Genomic DNA, 12,733 nt, shown 5'->3' on the forward strand with positions numbered 1-12,733 from the left:
ACTTAATTATCAACAAATAAGCTTCATAAAATAATACCAATTAAACTATAAAAAAAATCATGGTCAGTACTACGACAAAAAATTCGCAATTTACCTGAAAGAAAAATAAAACGTAGAAAGATATGATTTAGTAGATATGCATCAAAAATAAGAATGTGTTTAGGAATCTTACTCGATACCTAAAAGAGAAATAGGCACATAAATTAAAAATATACCGGTAAAGCAATAGGTACCTAAACAATATGACACGTGACCAAGCCACTGCTTACTCGTTATGGAAATGTACAAAAAGAATTCTCTGTACATGGCATGTACAGAGAATGCCAGATGACAGGATTCCGAAACAGATTTTGACGTAGACACCACAAGGAAGAAGAAAAAGAGGAAGGCCGAGAAGAATCTTGAGAGAGGGAATTGAAAAAGAACTAGAGGAAAGAGAAATCCCTCTAGGCCTATGGTTAAATAAAGAAGAATGGCGGTTAGGAGTCGGAAGGCGTCGGAGAATGCTGTAAACCGATAGTAGTAGTAGTAGTACAAAAAGAATAGGCAGATCAAGTTAACAGCTTCCGCTAATTCGAAAAGAGGATACGTGTGAAAAAAAATAAGAAGCATATTTGTTTCAGATAATATTCGAATATTAACGGTTAGAGATTCATCCAAAGAGACCACTGGGCTCCTCAAAAACGCAGTGAATAATGTAAATACTTGTGAAATAAAAAACTTCACACAGACACAACAGACTTCACCTAAAAAAATTACTTCCTCTGTTATATCAAAAAACAAAATTTTCAATAAAAAATTGGTAAATACCTATAAATTTATTAGGAAGAAGCTCGCAACGTACATTCAAATACAAATTCAGTACAATCCTGTCGTCTAAAAATATGGGACTCTATTAGTAAGACTAACTTTGCTTGTCCCGAAAGAGATCAAAACCGAATCCATCCCTCCAATGACACTACAACCCAAGTCGGGCGGTGACCTTCTTCAGTAAGCTTTTCCAAAGATCTCTATTTACTACTGTTATTTTTCATGAACGTGCGTTTAGAAAGTTTTTGTTACCCGCATCTACTTCGTCCTCCCATATCTTTTTGGTGTACCAACAGGTTTTTTTCCTTGTGTTTTATCGGAGTTTTGTTTACTGGTCTAAATCTTGAGATTTTAATATGTGGCGAAAATGTTTCCATGCCGAAATAGGCTTTATTGGTTAGCAGCTTCTATTTATTTCAGGTTCTTCTTCATTACTTGCGGCCTGGTCTATTCCTAATTACGTGAACCTGTTCACGTGTTCTATATCATTTATGGAGTGTTATTGTTGCACTTGTCTAATAAATCTAGTTTTTACGAATAATTTTGGCTGATTTGCGTTTATTACTAACCCTAAAACTTCTGCACTTCCGGATGTTTCTTCCGCCGCATCTTTTGTTCTGCTCTTTATGTTGATATAATTTGCGTATACTGCCAATTGGGTGGATTTGTTTGTAAGTATGTTACTTCTGCTCACCGTTAACCGTCCAATTACATATTCAAGGACAAAATTGAAAAGCGTTGGAGCTATTCCGTCACTTTGTTTTAGTCCTTAAGTTACTTTTTTAACGTTAATTTTGCTGGTGTGGTGAGTTCTTGGATTTTATTTAGCAGTTTTGTTCTATTATGTTAAATCGTAGGATTGCTAAAAGTCTACAAACGTATTGTAAGCGTCTATGTCATATTCCCATTCTTTGGCTAGTACTTGTTTGACCGTTAAGGCTTGGACGACAAAGTAGATAGATATTCTGACATAATAATTTGTCTCGCTTTTTATGGATAGGATACATTATGCTTTTGTTCGATTGTTTGGGGATTTTTTCTTTTCTCTATATTTCATCTCTTAATAGTAGCTTGTACATCTGTTTTGTAAAAAAATTTTTGACTCGCTTCTATAGTTCTGCCAGTATTTTATCTATTTCTGTAGCTTTACCAATTTTTGTATTTAAATTGCCATTAAAACCTCCTCTAGTGTTAGAGGTCTAGTTCATTATTTTCTCCATCTTACGTCAGTTCTTACTGTTGCACTTCTTGTTTTCCTGCTGTTGCCGTTGTTGTTGTATTAGTTGTACTTGTTCGTTTGCTCAAAACCGAATACTAAATAATATTTTTTAGGTACTCGATAGAATTAAACTTGTAGCAATTAATGTTCATAAAATTTAATTTTCTGACAGAAAAAGCAATAAACCTTATTAATACTTTTAAAAGAAAAATATTGGGAACGATCCATTTGCGACAATGATATGTGGAAAACAAGGCTTAACTACTAGATATACCAATATTACAAAGAATACTCTATAGAAACTTATGCAAAATTACAAAGACTGCGCTGGCAGGTGACCTTGTGAGAATGGATAATAACAGAACACCTAATAGAACGCTTAGTGGAACTATGGACGTCGGTGACGCCCAGCAGGAAGATCAGTAAGAGGTGGATAAACGAAGTAAAAACCACTGCTTAGAATATTGAGGTTAGATAACAACTGGAGCAGATCAACCAAGGAAAGGGATGCTTGGAGGCAAATGCTGGAGAAGGCTAGGGACCGACTTGGGCTCTAGTACGATAAGAAAGAGAAATCTAATTTTCACGACTCAGTCTTAGGTTAGCGTTTGTAGCTACATAGTATTTTGGGTGATAGGAATTGAGTCATTATGTATAGCATGTTAATCACATTTGTCGTTTTTATACTTTTTAAGTTTAAAAGCCATTTCTTTGGTAATAATTAGCATCAGTTTTTTAGTTTATTATACTGAATATTTAACACCAAAGTTAAAATCACTTTAAGTCATTAAAATAGGAAAATTCTGCGTAATATCATTCGATTAACACTTTAATCTCACTTTATTTTATATTTATAATTAGTATAGACAAAATTAATTGAAAATACGAAAATACTAGTTCAAGACCGAAGTGCACCCATTCATATATGACTAAACCCACTCTTTCACTTTAGTTAATATGTTTTATTAAATATACCAAAACTTATTAATACATAGACCTAGTTATATGACATTAATAATTGCGAATAGTGCATTTTAGCCTTTAAATATTAAATATTCCTTTCTAATGCTATCAATTATGAATAAACGTTTTGTGAGATATTTATAAAAATGGTTTTCTGTATATGGGAAACTGGTACACAAAACATGCTGACAATTGATCATAATTAATCACAAAATATAAATTATTGCTGGTATATAAATTACTTTTTAACATATAATGGGAAGAATTGTTTCCAAAAATAAATAAAAAAATTGAAGAATTCACTCATTACAACGGAAAAAGAAAACCGTGAATACTGAAATATACAAATGGAAAACTAATGTTGAATACTAGCGAAAAGTTAAAGAGATGGACAGAATACATCATTCTATGAGTTGTTTAAAGACAATAAAACAGAAGAGATGGAAGTAAAAGTGGAAAATGGTGCGGTTTTAAAGATATTAAAAGGAAAAATTAAAATGGCATTAAACAACAGAAAACATGGCAAAGCAATAGGTCCAGACCAAATCCCACTAGAAAGCTTAAAATGCATAAATGATGAATCCTTTAACATTACAGAAGACTTGTTTAACATGATATAAAAAACAGGCCATATACCAAAACAATGATTATTCTCCACCTTTAGCGTTATAAAACATGGTCGTATAAATAAAAAACTGGAAGAAGGAATAGATGATAATCAGTTTGGATTTGGAACCAGAAAGGCGTCATTTACTTTTAACATGATAGCTCATAGATGCATGGAAATGTCGATGCTCAATTTGGATGTGCATGTTTGTTACGTTGATTTTGAAAAATTATTTGACAAAGTAAAACATGGTGACATAAAGGGAATTTAATCTTGCTAGGGAATTCAAACCTATAGCTATAAATATGAACAGATAATAAAATTTTGATCATTACGACATATAAAACGGATAAATAAGCAAAACAAAGTGTTTCAAAAATAATGATAAAAATAGAAATATATAATAGCACAGTTTTATTTTTTCAAAAAAATTGATGAAGAAAAAAAGATCTTAAAATGAATAGGTTTTAAAAGTTCATCGTCGTCTTGTTAACGAATTAGGACTTATGACCTATTCCGGCTCACCTGTTCATCTTTTCCGGGATTGTCTTATGCAGCGCGTGGGTGGTATTTTATTGCTATGTAATGGGCGGAATATATATATAGACCAGATTTTTTAAGAAAAAGAGAAAACAAGCACCAAAAGAACAAATATGACATTGGGCCTGAGTAAGAAAAGAAATGAAATATGCATCGAAATAAGCTAAAAGTGGAAAATCTCCTGGATCTGATGGAACTTCCATCGAATTCACAACAGAATACATAGAAAAATAGACGAAGGCATAAGTAATGAACAAATGGGATTTAGGAAAGATCTGAAGACTCGAGATGTACTGTTTGCAGTGAGTGTTAATTCGCAGTGATGACTAAAAGGAGTTAGAAATTATATGCTTGTTTCGTTGATTTCAAGAAGACATTTAACAGAATGCCGTGTAGTCAGCTGAAGAAAGAAATTTTGTTAAACAAAAACATAGACTGCAGAGACATTAGAATTATATGTAGTCTATACTGGAATCAAACCGCGAAGGTGAAAGTTTAAGAGATCCTCAAAAAAGTTGAAGCTTTAAAATAAATAACAATCAGAATAGTTTCGCTGTAGTTTAATTAATTTTTTTATACCTGCGCTACAAACAAAATTATAATTTTTTAATTATAAAACCCTAAAAAAATGTTCCAAGTCGGTCTTGGGAAAATAAAAAAAAAACTTTTTACAATTTCTATGGTTAGGCGTTCTAGGAATAATCAGAGAGTGAAGTCATAAACGAATAATATAAAGCGATATACGAAGAACTAGGCTTTGCACCTCTAAAGGGTGTTAAGAATCGTATTGTTAAAAGTAGTGTCACCATTGGGAGGTTGGGGTCTTGGCAAGAATTAACTCATATCTGTTCGCTAGATGCTCTGCAGAGGGCTTCGACCAGCCCAATTGAAGTTTCCTCTGCGTTTCTGTCCCAATTTGGTGGGTTAGGTAATTTCTTACAATAAAACATAGTTTGGGGCACAGCCCCGTGAATTGGCTCCCAGGGTATAGGAGAGCCTATGTGGGAGCCAGAGCAAGACTAGATTCCTTGGCTTGAAAATGCACCCTTTTTAGACATTTTTTTTTATATCGGTTTCATTTCAATTGGTCAATCGTCAATTATATAGAAGATAAAAAGCAGGACGATGCGGATCGACGTGCTTATTGGTCCACAGACTAAGGCACACGATGACAGTAGCAGTCATACTAGATATGGCGATTCTTAGCAAATTTTTGCAAACGATAAATGTGTAGTATATAAATAGCATCAATGGCATATGGAAATGATCTTGGCTTTAGTAGAAGAAAACCTGATTTTTAATAGATTAATGAGAAAAGGCAGTATAGCTAAGAAATAATTGAGGAAGAAACCAAATAGATGATGATCATAAACTACAAATCATTTAGGACAATTCTTAAGATACAGAACCCAAACAAGAACTATAATTTCGAAATTGTTGGATAAAATGTAATAACGCTGGGAGGTCTAACTATTACCCTTAACGATGAAAGGGAGCTTTAATAAAATTTGGAAAAATATGGTAAGTACTGTCAGAGATTATGCGATGAAAATAGTTTAAAGAACTTTCAACAAGAAACTCAGGAACTCAGAAAAAATAATGGCAAAAAAAAGAGATCTTATGATAGTCAAAGAAACTTTTATGGGTGGTAAGAAAATAGGTCAGACAGAAATCTTTAAAACTACAAAGTCGACAAGATGAAGAAAAAGTAGCAGTACCAAAAACATATAAAAATCTATATTATCAAATTGATATTAGCCAGGATGAAAAGAAAAATATAAATATAAATAGACAAAGCTAGACCGAAGAAAAGCAACAGATTTTAATCAGATTATATGCTACACACAGATAAAGAAAATAGAATGACGATGAATCCTTTGTTCATTAATTTTTATTAATAAATTAATTACAGATTTTATTGTATTGGATAATAAGTGACACAATTATATTTGTTGTTAAATGTTTCAAATTTTTTTGAGAAACATTTTATGTATCTCATAACAGATTTTTCGCATAGTTATTGCAGAACCATATAGATTTTTTAGTTATTTTCTTAAATTCTATCCTATTTTTTAAATAAATAAAAAGCATAAAAACATTTAAAAAATAAGGATTGTGTTTCACTGTAAGTGGTATTTGGTAAAAATGAAATTTGGGATAATTTCACTTAATTCTTAAAACACTGAGATAATTCTTAAAATCTTTATTCACTGTATCTTACCTTTTTTATTTTTAAATAACAACTCTTTAAGTACTGTTAATAAACTATAACACAAGTTCACTATCTCATGACTTAACTTCGAAAAAAATTATAAGAACCAGTATATACGTAGATTAATAACAGATTTGAGTAATCTCGAAAGACGACCGTGATCAAACTGGCTGCTTTTTTATTGAATGTCTGCAAGCAGCTTTGACAAGTGGGGGGAGTTTTTGCAATTCGGTAACCGGTTCAAATGTTAATGTTTCAGTAAAGTTCATTCATGCAAATCTTACATGATCTGATGTCAGAAGGTGGGCGTTATTTTCGGTAACAAGACGATATCGAGCGATGAGTGGGTATAATGTTTAATTAGTAATTTAGATTTTTGTCTTCCGTAACTTATTCGATTTTTTTGTAAATGCTGTATGTTAATATCCGAGCACTTCGCGAATATTGTGTTTCTTAGATTTGCTGTTTTTTAACTATTTCCATTAATTTCTAGTGGGGTATATTCGGTAATATTTTTTTTTTCTGGATAAAATATGAAATTGTAATTTGGAATTGAAGAAAATTTGAGAAAGATAAACAAGTTACAAGTGCTCCTCACTTGTTCACCGCCCTTGTGAAGGGCGTTCACTGAAAGTTTATCGACTGGATTAGAAGATGAAGGTTGTCGTTCAGACTACGGAACTACGGAACATTAACGATTTTCTCATGACACTCGTTGACACAGGTATTTATCAAGTGCTTTTGATAAATTTGATAGTAACAACATCTAATAAGTAATCAAAATATGCAAAAGATTAAACGACATTTTTTACTTATAAAAAATATGTAAAAATGTAAGATCGCTGGTTGATTTTAAATACCGAAGGTGAAGACCAGTAAACTATATGAAAAAGTCATAATTTACCAAAAAAGCATAGAAAATCCTTTAAAATGAGGGTTTGTAAAGATATTTTTGTTAATTAGCGTCAAAAGTCGATTTTTTAAAAATTATTAACAACTTTTCTAAAAATGCACAAAAAACTTGATTTCGCGTAAGAATAAAAAATATAATATGACTCAATATCACAGTTTCACTTAATAGTTATTGTAAAATTAAAATTGTTTATCCCACAAAGGTTTTATTTACAACTTTATCATGCTCAAAATATTGGGTCTACATGAATTCTAAAAGCATCAAATTAAAGAAAGAGGCTTATTTTATCATATTAAATTATTTAAACAGTTTATGTTAAATATTGTAAAATAGGTTTACAAAAGTACTTTGATTTAAAACTTATACACATTTAAAATAACTCAGACGCAATAACATCTTCTTCTTCTTATGGTGCCTATCCGTTACGGATGTTGGACACTAACATGGTTATTCTGACTTTGTTGACTGCTGCCCTGAAAAGTCCGGTAGTGGTTAAGTTAAACCATTTTTTCAGGTTATGCAGCAAGGATATTCTTCTTCGTCCTGGACCTCTTTTCCCATGCACTTTACCTTGAAGTATGGTCCGAAGCAGGTTGTATCGTTGTTCATTGCGCATTATATGGCCCAGGTATTCTAGTTTGCGACGTTTTATGGTTATGACTAGTTCGCGCTCTTTACCCATTCTATGTAGTGCTTCTTCGTTGGTAACTCTGTCTATCCAAGAAATCCTCAACATGTGTCTATAGCACCACATCTCAAATGCTTCGAGTCTCTTCAGTGATGCTTCAGTTAAGGTCCATGACTCCACGGAATATAAACGCAATAACATGTAGCAATTTAATTTTTTTTTTATTCGACATATTGGCATTTTTACGCGAATTAAAAAAAACTTAATGTCCTGCGACTCCTAAAACCAGAGTTAACCATTTTTTACAAAATTTTATCGGGGCTTTGTTTATAAACAATAAACAATTTAAAAAGAACCACTTGAAAGATTAGGAGTTCAAGTTTAGACAAAAAAAATTAAAAACGATTCCTTAAAAATGAGCCGTCTATAATGCGCGAAAGAAAGCCAAGCGATTTCAAAAACCGAATTTGAAAATTGATGTTTTGATTTATTTGGGGTACTTCATGGCATATATTTTAAAAATTCATTTAGTTAATTTCTGTATTATTTATTTAATCAAGTCATTTATTTAAACAATTTAAAAAAAATATTTATTTTTCAAAATTTAATTTTTGTCTTATTATTATTAGTAGCAAAGGTTATGAAATGATATATGTATATATAAAAGCTTGTAGCAGGCCGTTTTAGGCCGATAACTTAGTAATTCTCTTCCATCTTCTTCTACCTCTAGCTTCTTTCCAATTTTCTATCTTCTTTTCTTGTAGATCTTCCGCAACTGCTTCCCTTCACCTTCTCCTCTGTCTGCCTCTTTTCCTCTTACCTTCCGGTTCTTAATGCTATGTTCTTTACCTCTCTACTGTCCTTAATTCTAACAAGATGATCTAGCCACTGCAATCTTCTAGCTTTGAAAAAATCGCTTATTTTCCCTTCGCCTAACATTTCATAAATTTCAGCATTTGTTCTTCGCTCCCATGCTATTTTTGTATACTCTTCTCCAATAATTCTTCTTAATATTCTTCGTTCCCAGATTTCAATTTTCTGTTGTAGTTTCTTTGTTAACACCCATGTCTCGCACCCATACGTTAGGTTAGGTCGCAGGATAGTTTTATAGAGCCTTATTTTTGTATTTCTCGATACCTCTTTCGATTTTATTATTCTTTGCAAACTGTCTGCACATATGTTTCCTTTTGCTATTTGTAGATCTATCTTCTTTTTTTCTTTGCATTTATTTGTCACAAGAACTGCCAGAGTACATGTAATCCTCCACCTCTTCAATTTCAAGAATTTCTCTCCCCAATGCAATTTCCATATTTAGTTTTTTGCTTTTATTTTGCTAATTCTTCAGCTCCATGTGTTTTGTTTTATTTATATTTATCCGTAATTTCATATTGCCTTCTCCCTCTAGAAGATTCTTAGCTATTTTTCTAATTCTTTTCTACTTCTAGCCAAAAGTACAACATTATCAGCATGAGCTGGACACTGGTAACTCTTATTAAATATTGTTTTCACTTTATTCATATTGCTGTCTCTTATTATCTTTTAAAGGGCCAAATTAAACAGCGTGGTAGATAAAGGATCCCCTTGTCTTACAGCTTTCTGAACTCTAAAGTATTGGCTCTTCTTTCCAATTATCTTAACTGCGCTTGTAGTGTTCTGAAACGTCATATGTACCAGTGTGATTATCTTAGATGGCATTTTTAAACTCCTGTAGTGCCTTCATTAGTTTTGATTTACCTACATTCTCATATGCACCCTTAAAATCCACAAAGAGAAGGTGGGTTGGTATGTCCTATTCATATGCACCATAGAGAACTTGTTTCAGCATAAATACATGGTCACGAATTTATCGATTTTTTCTAAAATCATCTAGATAGTCGCCCAATATATTTTCTGTGTACACTTCTATTTTTCTTTTTAGTATGGTTGCCAGTACTTTGTATGTGACGTCCAATAGTGCTATTCCTCTATAGTTATGACAACTTGACAGGTTTCCCTTCTTATGTATTGGGTATATTATAGACTTGCACCACTCTTTAGGAATTATTTCCTCTTCTTAGATCTGGCAATTCTTCTGACAATAGCAATATCTATTCCATCCATTGGTATTGATTCTCGTTCATTCTCGTTCAGGTGTTCTTCGAAATATTGTTTTCATCTGTCCAAATGTTGATATTCATTTCCTATCAGATTACCTTCTTTGCCTTTAATGTATGTCGTTTTTAAATTGTAACCTCTGCTTATTTCTTTAACATATTTGTAAAAATATTTTATATCCTTACTTTGATATTTTTCTTCCATATTTTGAAGTTGGCTCTCTAAAAGCTCTCATTTCTTTATTCGGCAAATTTTCTTTACTAATTTCCTTTGCCCATTATATATATATATATATATATATATATATATATATATATATATATATATACAGTAAATTTTACAAAAAATTTATTTTTTATTTGAAAATCAAATCGATGTGTTAATTTTTCTTAAATGATGCTTATTATTTTTACTTATTTTTAAACATTACAAATATATTTTACACAAATTAAATGTTGTAAACTTTGTGTAATCTACCTATACAGATAACGACATTGTTTTGTTGACCATGGGAATTAAGATTTATTGCAATTCCATTTCTAGAATATATTTATTATAATGCTCTAAAACTAATTTTTTTGTTATTTTTTAGCCTAAATAGCAATACAAATAAATAAGTAAGTGAATAAGCAAGATACTTTATTGTCACTGAAAATTGTACAAATTGTATGGACAAAGCTTATAACAATAAGACAAGAAAGAAGAAAAAAAATCAGAATAAGAATCGTTTGTACTTTTAAATAAAAAAAAAACAATAAAATTCTTCCAAACCTAAACATAAAAAATACTACCTACCTAATTAAGAACATACAAACTTCCTAAAATGTACCTAACAAAAAAAATTAGAAAAGCAGATTAATAAATTAAGGGCTTAAATATTCCACCTCCTTGTGCTAAACAGTAACCAAATCTTAACCAAATCTGTCATACAGATTTCTCCTCATATTTTGGAGTAGGGCCGGTGTAATGCTTGCAAAGAAATGAAGTATTTTTGCCCTTAATTCGACTAGGTTTGTGGCCCTTTCAAACTGATGCCTATAAATGTTTTCTTTGAGAAAACCCCAAAAAAGATATCGTTAGGCGCTAAGTCACAGGATCTAGAGGGCCATTAAATTGTACCACGTGTACTTGTCACTCGTACAGGAAACGTTTGATTGAGGAAGTCAATAATTGCCCTAGAGTTGTGAGCCTAACACCCATCCTGTTGGAAATAAACCTCCTAAAAATTAACGGGCAAAGGATTAAAAGTTGTAAATATTTGGGCCCATTTAGGTTTCCATCGATAAAAAAAGACCGACTATATGGTCGCCTCACATCCCAGTCCAAAAATTTAACTTTTGCGGATGCTGAGTTCACACTGTAACACTGCGGTGCTTATTTTTTTGAGAATAATACCTTGCAACGGATGGATTGTATTTTTTATGTAATGAAAATGAATATTTGTCAGAAAATAAAATATTTTTTAAAAAGTGTTCATTTTCATTCTGTTTATCTAACATAAATTCACAACAAAACTCCATCCGTCTAAAGTTTTCTTCCTGAAACAGTTCTTGTGTTGGTTGTATCTTAAAACAGTAATACCCATTTCTTTTGAGATTCACGTTAACTTCCCTAGCAATTTGTACACTATTGCAGGGTTCACTAGCTTTCACAAAAGCACAAATATCAATATCCCTGTTTTGACGCTCCTCATCGACAGGTCTAACACGTGGTTCATTACCTTCATGACACTTTTTACAACTGTTTATACATCTCGAAGTTAGAAAATGTTAAATGGTATTTTAAACTGTCGTACCACTAGGTGAAGGTCTATTTTCGAAGGCAATAATAAATAAATCAATTACTTCGCGTATCGAATGACCCTGAAAATACCATGTTACAAGTTTTTCTTGGACGGTATACATTTATTTGTTTATTCCTTCAGAACTTCGTTTGAAATTTTTAATGTCAATGTGACAATTACGACAATTCGTACCTAATGTAAATTGAATATAGAGGTGGAAACGTGTAACATATCACAGCGATTACCATTGTGTTGTATGGCCAATAAAACAATGTCGTGATCTGTATAAAAGATAGGACGACACGTTATACTGTTTGTCCGGTAGGGTAACTACGCCACCTAGACAAGAAATCAGAACTACCTACATCTGACATTTTCATTAAATTTTATTCTTGAAACGATACGGTAATTAATATTAATAATTACATACTAACTTAATTAATAATACTACTAATTTCTTCGCAAGATTGCCAAAAATATTGGTTGTTGTAATTTTAAGATAAGACTTAATAAACAAAATAATTTAAAACGTTAGTTTAGATTTAAACACCTAGTGCCAACACTACTCATGTCAGTAAAGAACTGACATGAATAAGCTAATCTGACAAATAAAATGTAAAATATTTATTTGTCAAATAAAAGTACCGAATAAGGAAGTTATCTGGAAGATAAATTATGTTTATTGTAGTTTGTTATTATCTTGCAAGTTATAATTTAAATATTGGTGCTTATTGTGGATGAGAGACATGGATTCGGATAAATAAAATCAAAGCGTATGATGTTTAACGTTTATAAACTTAGTGCAAGATTATAATATTTGAGGCAGAATCGACCATTTTAATTTTTGTAAACTACAACCGCTGTAATCTACAACAACATTCTATAACCTAGCAAGAGTTTAATAAAGAAAATTTTGAAGATGACTTGAAGATAATTAAAGTTAATGAAGATATTACTGAAGTTT

General features: G+C 31.6%; 2 protein-coding genes across 3 annotated transcripts in view; both read right to left on the reverse strand.

Annotated features, from left to right (window-relative positions):
• The window catches only part of LOC140448794 (uncharacterized), an 853,042-nt gene that overhangs the window by 690,577 nt on the left and 149,732 nt on the right, over positions 1–12,733 (reverse strand). The gene's annotated exons all lie outside the window — the stretch shown is intronic.
• The window catches only part of Cyp4aa1 (Probable cytochrome P450 4aa1), an 81,969-nt gene that overhangs the window by 58,730 nt on the left and 10,506 nt on the right, over positions 1–12,733 (reverse strand). The window contains exon 1 of one of the 2 annotated variants that reach the window (XM_072540169.1): positions 6,361–6,517. The exons of the other annotated variant lie outside the window; for it this stretch is intronic. The gene's annotated coding sequence lies outside the window, so the exon portion shown is untranslated. Of the gene's footprint in view, positions 1–6,360; positions 6,518–12,733 lie in introns of those variants that run through there. 2 annotated transcript variants of the gene reach the window in all.

This window comes from Diabrotica undecimpunctata, chromosome 8 (assembly GCF_040954645.1).
Source record: "Diabrotica undecimpunctata isolate CICGRU chromosome 8, icDiaUnde3, whole genome shotgun sequence".
In the NCBI taxonomy this organism is placed as follows: Eukaryota; Metazoa; Arthropoda; class Insecta; order Coleoptera; family Chrysomelidae; genus Diabrotica; species Diabrotica undecimpunctata.